Below are 12418 nucleotides of genomic sequence, written 5' to 3'. Positions count from 1 at the left end.
GTTCCCACCTGCTTGATGAACTCATGCACCTTATATAAAGCAGTGAACAGGAAGGGAGAGTTCAGGATTCTCTGTCCAGAGTCACTTGCCCATAATGTCTCATTGAGGCACAAAGCACAAATGGGGCAAGAACATAAAATCAGGGTTACCTAAGGGACATTTAGAATAGGCTGGAGCTCACCTTGAGATGGGAGAGAAGGGAGAGTGAGGTTAATAAACCTTTGCCTCTATGCTTCTAACTTAAGGGGGGAGTGGTGGGGGGGAAGAGTTTAAAAAGGAAAGTAAGTTAATCTGGGTCCTACAATTACCTAAAGGTAACCTGTCCAATCCAGTAGGCAGAGATGCAGAGATTTTACAGAGCTCTAGGGAGCCCAGCCTCTTAACAGGCATGACCTGGATGAAGATCCCGACCAGGAGACTGAGAAAGGGCAGTCAAACATGAAGGATGAAAAACAGGTGAGGTTGGACTCATGAAAACCTGGAGAGAAAAGAGTGGGAAGGAGAAGAAGACCCTGGATTCAATCCTGGGTCCGTTACTCTTCTCTCTTCATTCTACTTCACTCAGTGATCTCATCAGCTGCCATGGATTGAATCACCCTCTCCATGCTCATGATTTCTCAAATCTACCTATTCTGCCTAAAACCCTGTGCTGACCTCCAGTCTTTCATCTCTCGTTGCTTTGTTGATGCCACAAATTGGATGTCGTGTAGACATTTTCAACTCAACATGTCCAAAACAGAACTCTTCATCTTCCCCCTATTCTTTCCCCTCCTACCTTCCCTATTACTGTAGAGGGCACCACCATCTTCCAGGCTCCTAACCTTGGCATCATCTTCAAATCCTAACTTCTGTCCAAGGGATTGCCAAAGATTGTCCAATTTACCTCTGCAACATCTCTTGTGGATTTCAGCTTTGCAGCACCTCTCATCAGTTTCACCTCTCCAACATCCCTTGCAGATTTCACCCTTCAACATCTCTCAGATTTCATCTTTGCAGCATCTCTGATCAGTTTTACCTCTCCAACATCTCTTGTCCATTTCAGCTTTGCAACATTTGTCATCAATTTCACCTCTCCAACATCTCTTGTCCATTTCAGCTTTGCAGCACCTCTCATCAATTTCACCTCTCCAATATCTCTCACAGATTTCATCTTTACAGCATCTCTCATCGGTTTCACCTCTCCAATATGTCATGCAGATTTCACCCTTCAACGTCTCTTGCAGATTTCACCTTGGCACCATCTCTCCTCAGGCTCACCTCTGCAGCATCTTTCAAAAACAGAACTTTCTTCTCTGATGCTGCCCCTACCCTAGTCCAGGCCTCATCTCCTGTGCACTGTTGTTTTCTTATGACTCACCATTTATTTTATTTGTACAAAGTAGTGAAGAATCATACCATGGCTGGGGGAAGATGATGTTTTAGGATTTAAACAAGTTCTTTCATTTTGAAACATCTCTTTTGAAGGCTTGGGACTAGTAATTTTAGCTCCAGCATCTTTGGGTTTGGACTCAGCAGGCTTCCCAGCCTTGGAATCACTGGGCTCGGTGTCCTTAGAATCAGACTTGGCTGCCGTGGGATCAGACTTGGTGACCTTGATGGCAGACTTGGTGACCTTAAGGTCAGTGCGCTTTGGAGCCTTAGAGTCAGGCTTCATGATCCTGAAGCCTGGACGTTTGGTGGCAGCCCTAGGGCCTGGATGCTTAGTGGCCATCTTGTGGCCAGCGTGCTGGGCACTCGCCTCAGGGATCTTAGCCCTAAGAAGTTTGACCTCGAAGGCCTTGGTGGCTTCATGGCTTCTGCTTGGACCTTGGGAATTGTTTGGTTTTTTTGGTTTACATCTTCTTCAGCTCCTTCTTGTGTTTCTTGGCAAAGCATGTGTTTCTCAGAAACTTGGAGTTGACCCATCTCAGAGACATGTATCACCGTGACTTAGGCTTCCTGATGCCATTTCTGTGCCATTTTTGTGATTGGTTGTGGCTGGTATAGTTCTTAGACTTAGCCATCTTTACACAACAACCTTCACTAACAGGCATTCCACCCAATAGAAGAAGTCAAAGCTAGAGACAGGAAAGGTCATGCCTGCACTACTGCAGTATTTCCCGGTGGATGTGCCTCCCTCAAGTCTCTCCCTCCTCCTTCCAGTTGTCAAACTGATTTTCCTGAGGTGCAGGTCTATGCCACTCAACTCCTCAATAAACCTGTGACTCTCTATTGCCTCCAGGATCAAATACAGAATCCTCTCTGAACAAGAGTTCAAAACCCTCCCTAACCTAGCCCTCTCCTGCCTTTCCACTCGTCTCCCACTTCACTCCCCACTTCTTCAATCCAGTGACACTGGCCTCCTGACTCTTCCTTGCACATGACCGTCCATCTTCCATGCTGGGAATGTTGTCCCTCCTTTTCTCTGCTTCCCTAGCTCCCTTCAAGCACCAGTTAAAAACTTACCTTCTACAAGAAGCCTCCCCCAACTCGCCTTCATTCTGTCTTCTGCTGACTTTTTCCTCTTTTTCAGTACATTCTTTGTACTCATTTTTTGCACGTTGTCTCTCTCATCAGATTGTGAGGCCCTTGAGGGCAGGCACCCTGTTTTTGTCTTTCTTTCTATTCCTACCTTTTAACACACCTGGTGCATGATAAGTATTTAATAAATATTTATTGACTGAATGATCCTATTAAAAGCTGCAGAGCTATGGATGGAGGATGAGGACTGAGAGAGGACTGAGAGAGGATCGGACAGTCAAGAAGTCACCAGTTTGGGTGGAATAATGAGGTTGGAGGCCAGACTACAGAGGGTAAAGAGAGTGAAAGAAAGGAAGTGAATGTGCCTCTTGTAGACAATGTACCCAATCAATAAACATTCCTCAATCCGGCAGAGTACATGAGGGACAGAAACATCCAAATGTGGTCAATGGTAACCTCATTTCTTACAGAAACACCAACACATCTGTTGCATTTTTAGTATTTTTGTTGTCTCCTTGGCAGTTTCGTTTTTGATATATACTCTCGGGGTGGTTCAATCTCACACCTAGATTGCTGGAAATTTAGCTTTTCCTTCCACAATTTTTCTCCGTTTTTATAAAGGCAGAGGGGATCTTTCTTCATGATCTTCCATCGCCCTAATTCAGGTTTTGGGAACGAGGTCATGTTCTAAACCTGTGTTGCCCTTGGTTGCCACATTTCTCTATTTGATAATGGGATCAGGTGGTGCTTGGCTAAATATTTTCTAGGATATTTTGACCTCCTCTAGGTGGCAATTGCTTTATGTTGATTCAATTTCTGCCCTTTCCTTCCTCTGTTTCCTACTTTTCACCACTTTTCACTTACTTGAGTGGGTCAAGTTGAAGCTATTTGGATTGCATGCCATCTTATCTTTCTCTCTAATTTGGGGGTTTTGTCCTCTGCTTTAACAAGATGATTTGACTGCAAAGATTATTCAGAAATGATTCCCACATCGATAACCAATCATTTCTTATCCATTAAGATACATTTTAGGCTGAGATTGTTTGGCATTTGCCACATCCAGGGATTTCCTACACTCATGTTTTTTGTTTTTGTGTTTTAAATTAATTTATTTATTTAACTTTTAACATTCATTTTCACAAAATTTTGGGTTCCAAATTTTCTCCCCATTTCTCCCCTTCCCCCTAAAACGCCAAGCATTCTAATTGCCCCAATCACCAGTCTGCCCTCTCTTCTTGCCCTTCCCTTGTCCCCATCTTCTCTTTTGTCCTGTAGGGCCAGATAACTTTCTATACCCCATTACCTGTATTTCTTATTTCCTAGTAGCAAGAAAAATACTTGACAGTTGTTCCTAAAACTTTGAATTCCAACTTCTCTTCATCCCTCCCTCCCCAACCATTCCCTTTGGGAAGGCAAGCAATTCACTATAGGCCATATCTGTGTAGTTTTGCAAGTGACTTCCATAATAGTCGTGTTGTGTAAGACTAACTATATTTCCCTCCATCCTATCCTGCCCCGCATTGCTTCTATTCTCTCTTTTGATCCTGTCCCTCCCTAAGTGTTGACTTCAAATTGCTCCCTCCTTCCACTGCCCTCCCTTCTATCATCCCTCCCACCCTGCTGATCCCATTCTCCCCCACTTTCCTGTATTGTAGGATAGGTTTTCATACCAAAACGAGTGTGCATTTTATTCCTTCCTTTAGTCGAATGTGATGAGAGTAAGCTTCATGTTTTTCTCTCTCCTCCCCTCTTTTTCCCTCCACTGAAAAGTCTTTTGCTTGCCTCTTTTATGAGAAATAATTTGCCCCATTCCATTTCTCCCTGTCTCCTCCCAATATATTTCTCTCTTGCTGCTTAATTTCATTTCTTTAAGATATGATCCCATCCTATTTAATTCACTCTGTGCTCTGTGTGTGTGTGCGTGTGTGTGTGTGTGTGTGTGTAATCCTACCAACTCCCCAAATACTGAAAAGTTTCAAGAGTTACAAATATTGTCTTTCCATGTAGGAATGTAAACAGTTCAACTTTAGTAAGTCCCTTTGACTTCTCTTTGCTGTTTACCTTTTCATGCTTCTCTTCATTCTTGTGTTTGAAAGTCAGATTTTCTTTTCAGCTCTGGTCTTTTCATCAAGAATGCTTGAAAGTCCTCTATTTTGTTGCAAGACCATTGTTTCCCCTGACGTATTATACTCAGTTTTGCTGGGTAGGTGATTCTTGGTTTTGGTCCTACTTCCTTTGACTTTGGGAATATCATATTCCACGCCCTTTGATCCCTTAATGTAGAAGCTGCTAGATCTTGTGTTATCCTGATTGTATTGCCACAATATTTGAATTGTTTCTTTCCAGCTGCTTGCAATATTTTCTCCTTGACCTGGGAACTCTGGAATTTGGCCACAATGTTCCTAGGAGTTTCTCTTTTTGGATGTCTTTCAGGTGGTGATGGGTGGATTCTTTCAATATTTATTTTGCCCTCTCATTCGAGAATATCAGGGCAGTTTTCCTTGATAATTTCATGAAAGATGATGTCCAGGCTCTTGTTTTGATCACGGCTTTCAGGTAGTCCCATAATTTTTAAATTGTCTCTCCTGGATCTATTTTCTAGGTCAGTGTTTTTCCAATGAGGTATTTCATGTTATCTTCCATTTGTTCATTCTTTTGGTTTTGTTTTGTGATTTTTGGTTTCTCATAAAGTCATTAGCCTCCATCTGTTCCATTCTAATTTTGAAAGAACTATTTTCTTCAGTGAGCTTTTGGACATCCTTTTCCATTTGACTGATTCTGCTTTTTCAAGCATTCTTCTCCTCATTGGCTTTTTGAACCTCTTTTGCCAATTGAGTTAGGCTATTTTCAAAGGTGTTATTTTCTTCAGCATCTTTTTGGGTCTCTTTTAGCAAGGTGTTGACCTGCTTTTCCTGTTTTTCTTGCATCTCTCTCATTTCTCTTCCCAGTTTTCCCTCCACCTCTCTAACTTGATTTTCAAAATCCTTTTTGAGCTCTTCCATGGCCTCAGCCCATTGAATGTTGATTTTGGATGTTTGGGATACAGAAGCCTTGACTTCTATGTCTTTCCCTGATGGTAAGCCTCGTTCTTCCTCATCTGAAAGGATGGGAAGAGATGTCTGTTCACCAAGAAAGTAACCTTCTCTGGTCTTATCTTTTTTTCCATTTTTTGGGCATTTTCCCAACGAGTTACTTGACTCTTGGGTCCTTTGTCAAGAGTAGGGTATACTTTGAGAATCTGTGAGATCTCAGTTGCTCCAAGGTGGCACGATCAAGCATGTGCTGCTCTGGACGCAGAAAGGGATTTTTATGTCCAGAATCTTAGCAATTACCTCTCCACAGCCACCTAGCCTCCAGTTCCATCAAGTCAGCACTGGGGGCTGATTTTCAGATAAGCTGTATGGGCAGGTGGAACGGGACGAGTTAGAGCCAACCCCTATCCATTTCAGGACGCCACACTGAGAGCCTGCCTAGATAACCTAGGGGCTTGTCAGTAGGGGTGGAACTAGATGGATTTCAGGAGGAAGGGTCTCGTCTTTGTTTGCAACGTGGCAGTTCTTTGTCCTGGCTCCGGATGTCCAGTGGAGAAGACACCCATATAAGGAAAGGTGATAGGTGATAGGTTCAATGTGAAAGGTGATAGCTGATAGGTTCAACGTAAGGCTTAGGAATGTTTTACATAAAGACTACATATGCATGTGAATGAGATGAAATAAACGGAGTCTTCACCACCTTTGTCTCCCGCCCCATTTCATTACTCACGAGATCAAGGCCTCTTGCTGGACAAGAGCCTTGGGTCGCGGTCAGGGGTTCCCGTAAATGGTCTAGGGGACCCCAACAGGCAGGGCCGCCATTCAGTGTGAGACAAAGACCAGCTAGGCCAGGTCCTCCACCCAGGGCTGAGGTAAGACTCAGCTCTTCAGTGCCCCCAGGGGTTTTTACGCTGTATGGGCTGCTGTGCACTCTCTGTGGCTGCTGCCTGCTGCTGGAGCTATAGGAAGGCCCTGCTCCCTTCCTGGCCAACTGAATAAACCACATCACAGATCTTTGGCGCCTGTGGGTTGAGGGATCTGAGAACCTGCTGCTGCAACTGGAGATTCCACAACTGGAAATTCCACTCCTGAGGTGTCCTCCTTCCAGAGTCTCATCATGTTGCTCCACGTCACATCAGGCGGGCAAGGCCAGGCTGGGCTCCACGCTCCGCTCAGCGTCCAGCATAAACGATGTTTCTGTGGGCCTTTCAGGTCACCGTCGGCTGAAAATCTCCTCCACTCTGTTGTTCTCCACTTCTGCTGCTCCATGATTTGTTGAGAGTCCCTCTCTACAGGTATTTTGTGGGCTGTGTGGGGAGACCCTACATAAGTGTGTTTTTCTAGTCCCCCATCTTGGCTCCGCCACCCCACTCATGCGTTTTCATATTAACGAAAATCCATCTCTGGTCTCCCTTATCTATGGGAAAAAAAACCCTTATAATAAATATATACAATTCAAATTCCTGCAATTAAATTTTTTTCAATTCTTCTAACTCTTCCTGAAACAAGTATTTCTGCTACATAGATGACTGAACTCTTTCCTTTCCTAATCCTAGGTTACACTTCGCAATGTCTTTTTTGCCATTTTCTCTGCCCACCTTTGCACTGAAATCACCAAATATCAAGGTGTATATTGACTTCATCTGGAGAAATCTACCGTTTTTTTTCATAGAATTTCTTGACCTCATCTTTTGCTCTGATGTTGACTCCAAAGCTCCAAGGAGGTTTTGGGAGCTGCTGTATTTGTGTTTGGCTAATGAGATCTGTAAAGTAAGTAGGCTGAATCACCTGAGTCACTTCTTGTTTGTTAGATCCAATGATATCAATCCTTTTCTTGATTTCTCAAAGAGCCTGTGAGCCATCCTTCCATTTCCTGATTTCTGTGGCTTCATTTATAGCAAAAATGTCAATATTGATACACATGCTATCCTCCAATGGAATGCTGAATAGGAATCAATGGAGAAGGATCTCACATTTAAGGAAGTGCAGTTCAACTGAAGTTCAAACTATACCCAAAGGACTATACAACTGTGTTATATGTACCCTTTGACCCAGCAATACCACTACTAGGTCTGTATTCCAAAGAGATCATAAAGAAGGGAAAGGACCCACATGCACAAAAATGTTTATAGCAGCTTTTTGTGAGAGCAAAGTATTGGAAATTGAAGGGATGCTCATCGATAGGGAAATGGCTGAACAAGCTGGGGTGTATGAATGGAGTGGAATACTACTGTGCTATGAGAGTGATGAGTAGGCTGATTTCAGAAAAACCTGGAAAGGCTCACATGAACTCATGCTGAGTGAAGTGAGCAGAACTACGAGAACATTGTACACAGTAACAGCCACTTTGTGTGATAAGTAACTTTGATAGACTTCGTTCTTCTGAGAAGTACAAGGCTCTAAGACAATTCCAAAAGACTCGTTGGAAGAAATGACATCGACCTCCAGACAAAGAACTGTGAAGTCTGACTGCAGATTTAAGAGCACTATTTTTCTCTGTTTTTCTTTCTCGTTTTTCCCTTTTCTTCTGATTCTTCTTTCACAACATGACTAATGTGGAAACGCGCGTAATATGATTGTCCACATATAGCCTATATCAGAGCGTTTTCTGTCTTGGGGAAAGGGAAGGGGAGACGAAAGGAGAAAATGATTCTGGAACTCAAAACCTTATAAAAGTGAATGCTGAAAAGAAGTATTTTTTTAAATAGAAAAGAAAATGAGGTTCAAAGCTGCAATTTCATAGCCACCTTCTGCTTCCTTTTCTGACACTGTCTGTTATCACTGGAGTCCTGCAAGAGGGATGCCCACAAATTTTGTCTTTTTGTTTTAGGAATTGCCATGGCCAAAAGTCACCACCTGGTGGCGAGCCCATAGCTAAGACTGCTCAGGATCCTCATGCTCCTATCTCAGCAGCCTCCTCTTGTCCGATGCCTTCCCTGCCCCAGTTGTCAGGGTTCTCGCCATCCTCATACTGACTCATTCATGTACACGGAACAGAAGAGACGCTCTCTGAGGACAGAGGCCACTTCACTGCTCTTTCTGTATCTCAGTCCCTACAATGTAGCAAGAACTTCTCAGATTATACAGAGCTGAATGGACTTACCACCTCCACACTGATCTGGGGCTTCCATTCCCCATTATCCATTGTGGTGTCCGATCCTTCCTATCCCAGAGATCATTCTCCTCAAAAGAGAAAATAGAAGTAAAGGAGAAGATTGTATCAGCTCATTTATGCCAATCCCTTCCTTGTACTTTCTCTTACCTGCAACATAGCTTGCTTGCAATGCACTCGCACGCACGCACACACACATACACACACACACACACGCAGAAATTTACACTTGAATCTAAAATATTGAAGCGAGTTAGACCTAATTATGGGAAATCGAATGATTCCAACCATTCTCAAGTTATTTCCATTTTTTTAAGAGCTGGAGTGGGAGGATAAGAAGGTAGTCTAATCGGCACCCAAATAAAGGATGTTGAGAAATAAAACAGATATTAAGGTACTTGTGGAATTCACACACGAGGTTTACGTGGACCCACTCCCCGCGCGCGCCCCCGCCCCAGCTTGCCCCCGCGCCCCATTGTCCGCCCGCCCCACGTTCGCCCCGCGTTCCCCCAATGTTCCTCCCGCGTGTCCACGGTAGCGGCCGACGCGGACGCGATCGCGGCTGGCGGGCGGGGGAGGGTCGGAGCCGTTTCTGCAGGTACCTTCTCTGCATGTACCCGGGCGGGTCAGGGCCGGGAGAGGAGGGGGCGGGGGAGGGGCCAGGGCTCGGGCACGGTGCCCTCCTCTGTGCCAGGACACGGCCGCCCCCCCAAACCTGGGCACAGAGGCGGCCCCTCCCCTTGTCTGCCCCCCAAACCTGGGCACAGCTCTCCCGCCAGAGTTGCCCCTGGGGCAGCTGCCTCTGGTTCATCCCCTAACCTCTCCCCCAAATCCCCAGCATCCAGGGATGTCGGTAACCGAGTTGGGTCCCTCGGTGCCAGGCCTGCTTGCCCCCTTGCTTCCTCTCCCCACAAACAACCCCAAAATGGAGTTGCCCAGGCCCGGACTCACTTCCCAGTGCCAAGGCCTAGCATGCCTTTCCACCTCCCTCTGGGCCAAAGTTGTGTTGATTTTCCCAGTGAGTGTGTGCATACACGTGTCTGTGTGACTTGTGTGTATTTGGAGAGGGTGGGAGAGCTGGCAACAGTCCCGTGCCCAGACCTGATGCACCCTGTCCCCTGGCCCCAGATGCCCCCCTTGGCTGGCCAGACTGGGACTCATCACCCACTCTTTGCCTGGTCTTGGCCAGGCTCATCCTCCCAGTGCCAGAGGCCAGCTGCCCTCCAGCTTACCCTCTAACGTGGGGCATCCCCAGCCCGGGGATGATCCTCCCAGGATGAAGGCCCTGCTGCCCCTGGCTCACTGGGTGACCCTGCCAGAGCATCATGGCCCCCTTCCTAGTTCCTCCCTGAAGGAAATCCTCTCAGGCCACTGGCCACTTCCCTCCACTTCCCCTGAACTTTGCAGAGCTGAACCAAACTCAGACTCCCGGCACGTGCAAGTGATCCCTTTTCGTTGGGTTAGCAGATCCTGAAAAGGACTGTGGAGGGTGTTGTGGGTCATCGCTGGGCAGATGAGAGAAGGCCAGGCTGCTCCACGCTGGAGCTATTGAAAAGTGTCAATGTTTGTGGTTGAAACCTTACCAATCCCCCAGGCCCTTTCTGGGCAGCCTGGAAGAGTCTGTCCATCTCTGGCCCTGCAAATTCTGTTCACAGTCTGGGCAGATCCTGTGTGCTCACCAGCCTGAGCCAACAGGAGTCCATCCCTGTGGGTCAGTGACTGCCAGAGCAAGACAGTAGGTGGCCTTCAGATGAAAGTCACTTGGCTGGGGAGGCATGTGAAGGTTCAAGGCAGGGGGATGGTAGCATCTTGGCCTGACAGTCCCCAGGAGACTGTGGGAGACTAGTGAGATTCTGGGTAAAATCAGCTCTCATTTGCACATAACAGGATGGAGTGGGGTGAGTCAGGATAAAGCAGAGGGATGTAGGGGGCAGGTGCCCCAGGTTCTAACACCACCCTGGCCCTGCTGGTGACCATGTGATGGCAGATGAGGCAGTATCTTTCTAAACTGGGCTTTTATCCTCTCACATGAAAACAAAGGACTCTTCTTGATGAGCGCCACCTTATTGGGGGCCAGTACTGTGACTGCCTCTGAAATCTCCAAGGGCCCTTTCAATACTCATATTCTATGGTTGTAGGTCAGCATAGGAAGTAGTAGCAGAGAGAGAGTTCTGCCTTTACTGGGCCTGCAACCATGCCTTGTGCTGTTCAAAACATGGGGGTTTTTTGAGGGGGGGAGGGCAGAGCAGGGATTAGATTATGATGACAGAGGGTAGGGTTGGCTTTTCCCTTTGACTGTAGAATTCAGAATAGTCAAGAGCTTAGATTCTCTGTCTTTATGATACTGGAATGCTGAAGATAAGGCTACCTGGCAGACCGGGGGCTTTCCTTGGCAATTTGGGGGGTGCCCATACAGCCTTTTCAGGCCTCCCCTGGGATGTGGTTAGGTTTGTATCCACAACAGCCTGACTACTAGCTGTACTGCTTTGTTTGAGGCCTCGGGCAAAGACTCCACCCAAGCATGGGGGAGGGAGGGTGAGAGCTGATGCTGATGCCCGAGTGGGTGGGCATTCAAAGACTCCAGTGGGGCAGACTTGATTACCATGTGGGGGTGGAAGCTAGCAAGGGACATCAGGCCAGCTGTCTGCCTTGGCTGCTGCCGATTTCCCTCTTCCTGTCCTTGCCAAGTGGGCACCCCATCTTCAGAGAAGCTCACGGGTCGACCAAATGGGCTTCCTTAGCCAGGGAGACATGTGGTTTCTTGCTTTTTAGGACAAGTCTAGTAGGAACTCTCCCTGCTAGCCAAACCAGGCCTTCTTGTTCTCCCAACTGGCAGAGACATCCATTGGGGTCTCTGTCCCACGACCCAAGCAAGCATCTTGGAAATGAAAGCAGTAACCCCCAGAATACAGCTTCTGGCAAAGGTCACAGGCCCTCCAAAATCAAGGTTGGGTATATTAGAGATGGTTTTATAGCATGGATAGACTAGGAAACCAAGCTGAGATCCCCTACAACCTGGTCTCGTCTGTAATCTGAGTTAGGGGTGGTCTAATTCATGTTCATGACATCCATGTCTCCTAAGGCTGGGACAGCCTCCCTTTTGTATCAGCCCTCTGTCACTGAAACTTTGCTTGTGCAATCCTTGACAATTCAGAAATCCCTGAGGAGGCAGTGAGGTTGGAGCTGAGGGAGCTGGGGGACAGGAAGGCCCAGGGCCTGCTTTGGAGGCTCTTCCTCCAAAGAGGTATGGGGACCCCTGGAGAATTTACCACTTGTCTGTTTACTCATTTGTAAAATGAGTTCAATAATCCAGTTGTCCATTGAGGGCTCTTACTAAAGAAACACATGACCTAAGGGGTGGGGTTAGTATCTGATGGTTAGCTTGGACCCCATCCACCCTCCAGAATGATCACAGAACTGGGTGCTGTTGGGGATGAGGGGAAACAAAGACATGGAAGGGAAAGCAGGCCTTTCCCTCAGAGTTAACAACTATGGCGAGAAGGAAATTGTGTGTGTGTGTGAAGCGACCTGAGAACAATCCCAAGGCAAGTGTCAAAACCCCAGATTCAGTAAAGACACCAAGGGAGACATTCCAAATGGAGGCTGGAGAGAGAGTGGGGGCAGCGCTTCACCAGGGAAGCCACCTGCAAGAAGATGTCACGGCCAGCTCAGGCACAAAGCTGGCAGGCTTGGCCCTGGTGAGCAGCCACCCTCAGCGTCTGGGAGACACTTCAGAAACTCTTTAGGAAAGCGCCTCTCTGTCCCAGTGCAGCCAGCTTTCCTTTTGGAGGAATCCATCCCTCCCCTTCAACGT

This window comes from Notamacropus eugenii, chromosome 3 (genome assembly GCF_028372415.1).
Source record: "Notamacropus eugenii isolate mMacEug1 chromosome 3, mMacEug1.pri_v2, whole genome shotgun sequence".
Taxonomy (NCBI): domain Eukaryota; kingdom Metazoa; phylum Chordata; class Mammalia; order Diprotodontia; family Macropodidae; genus Notamacropus; species Notamacropus eugenii.
The sequence above is the reverse complement of the archived record's forward strand: the minus strand, read 5'-3'. Positions refer to the sequence as shown.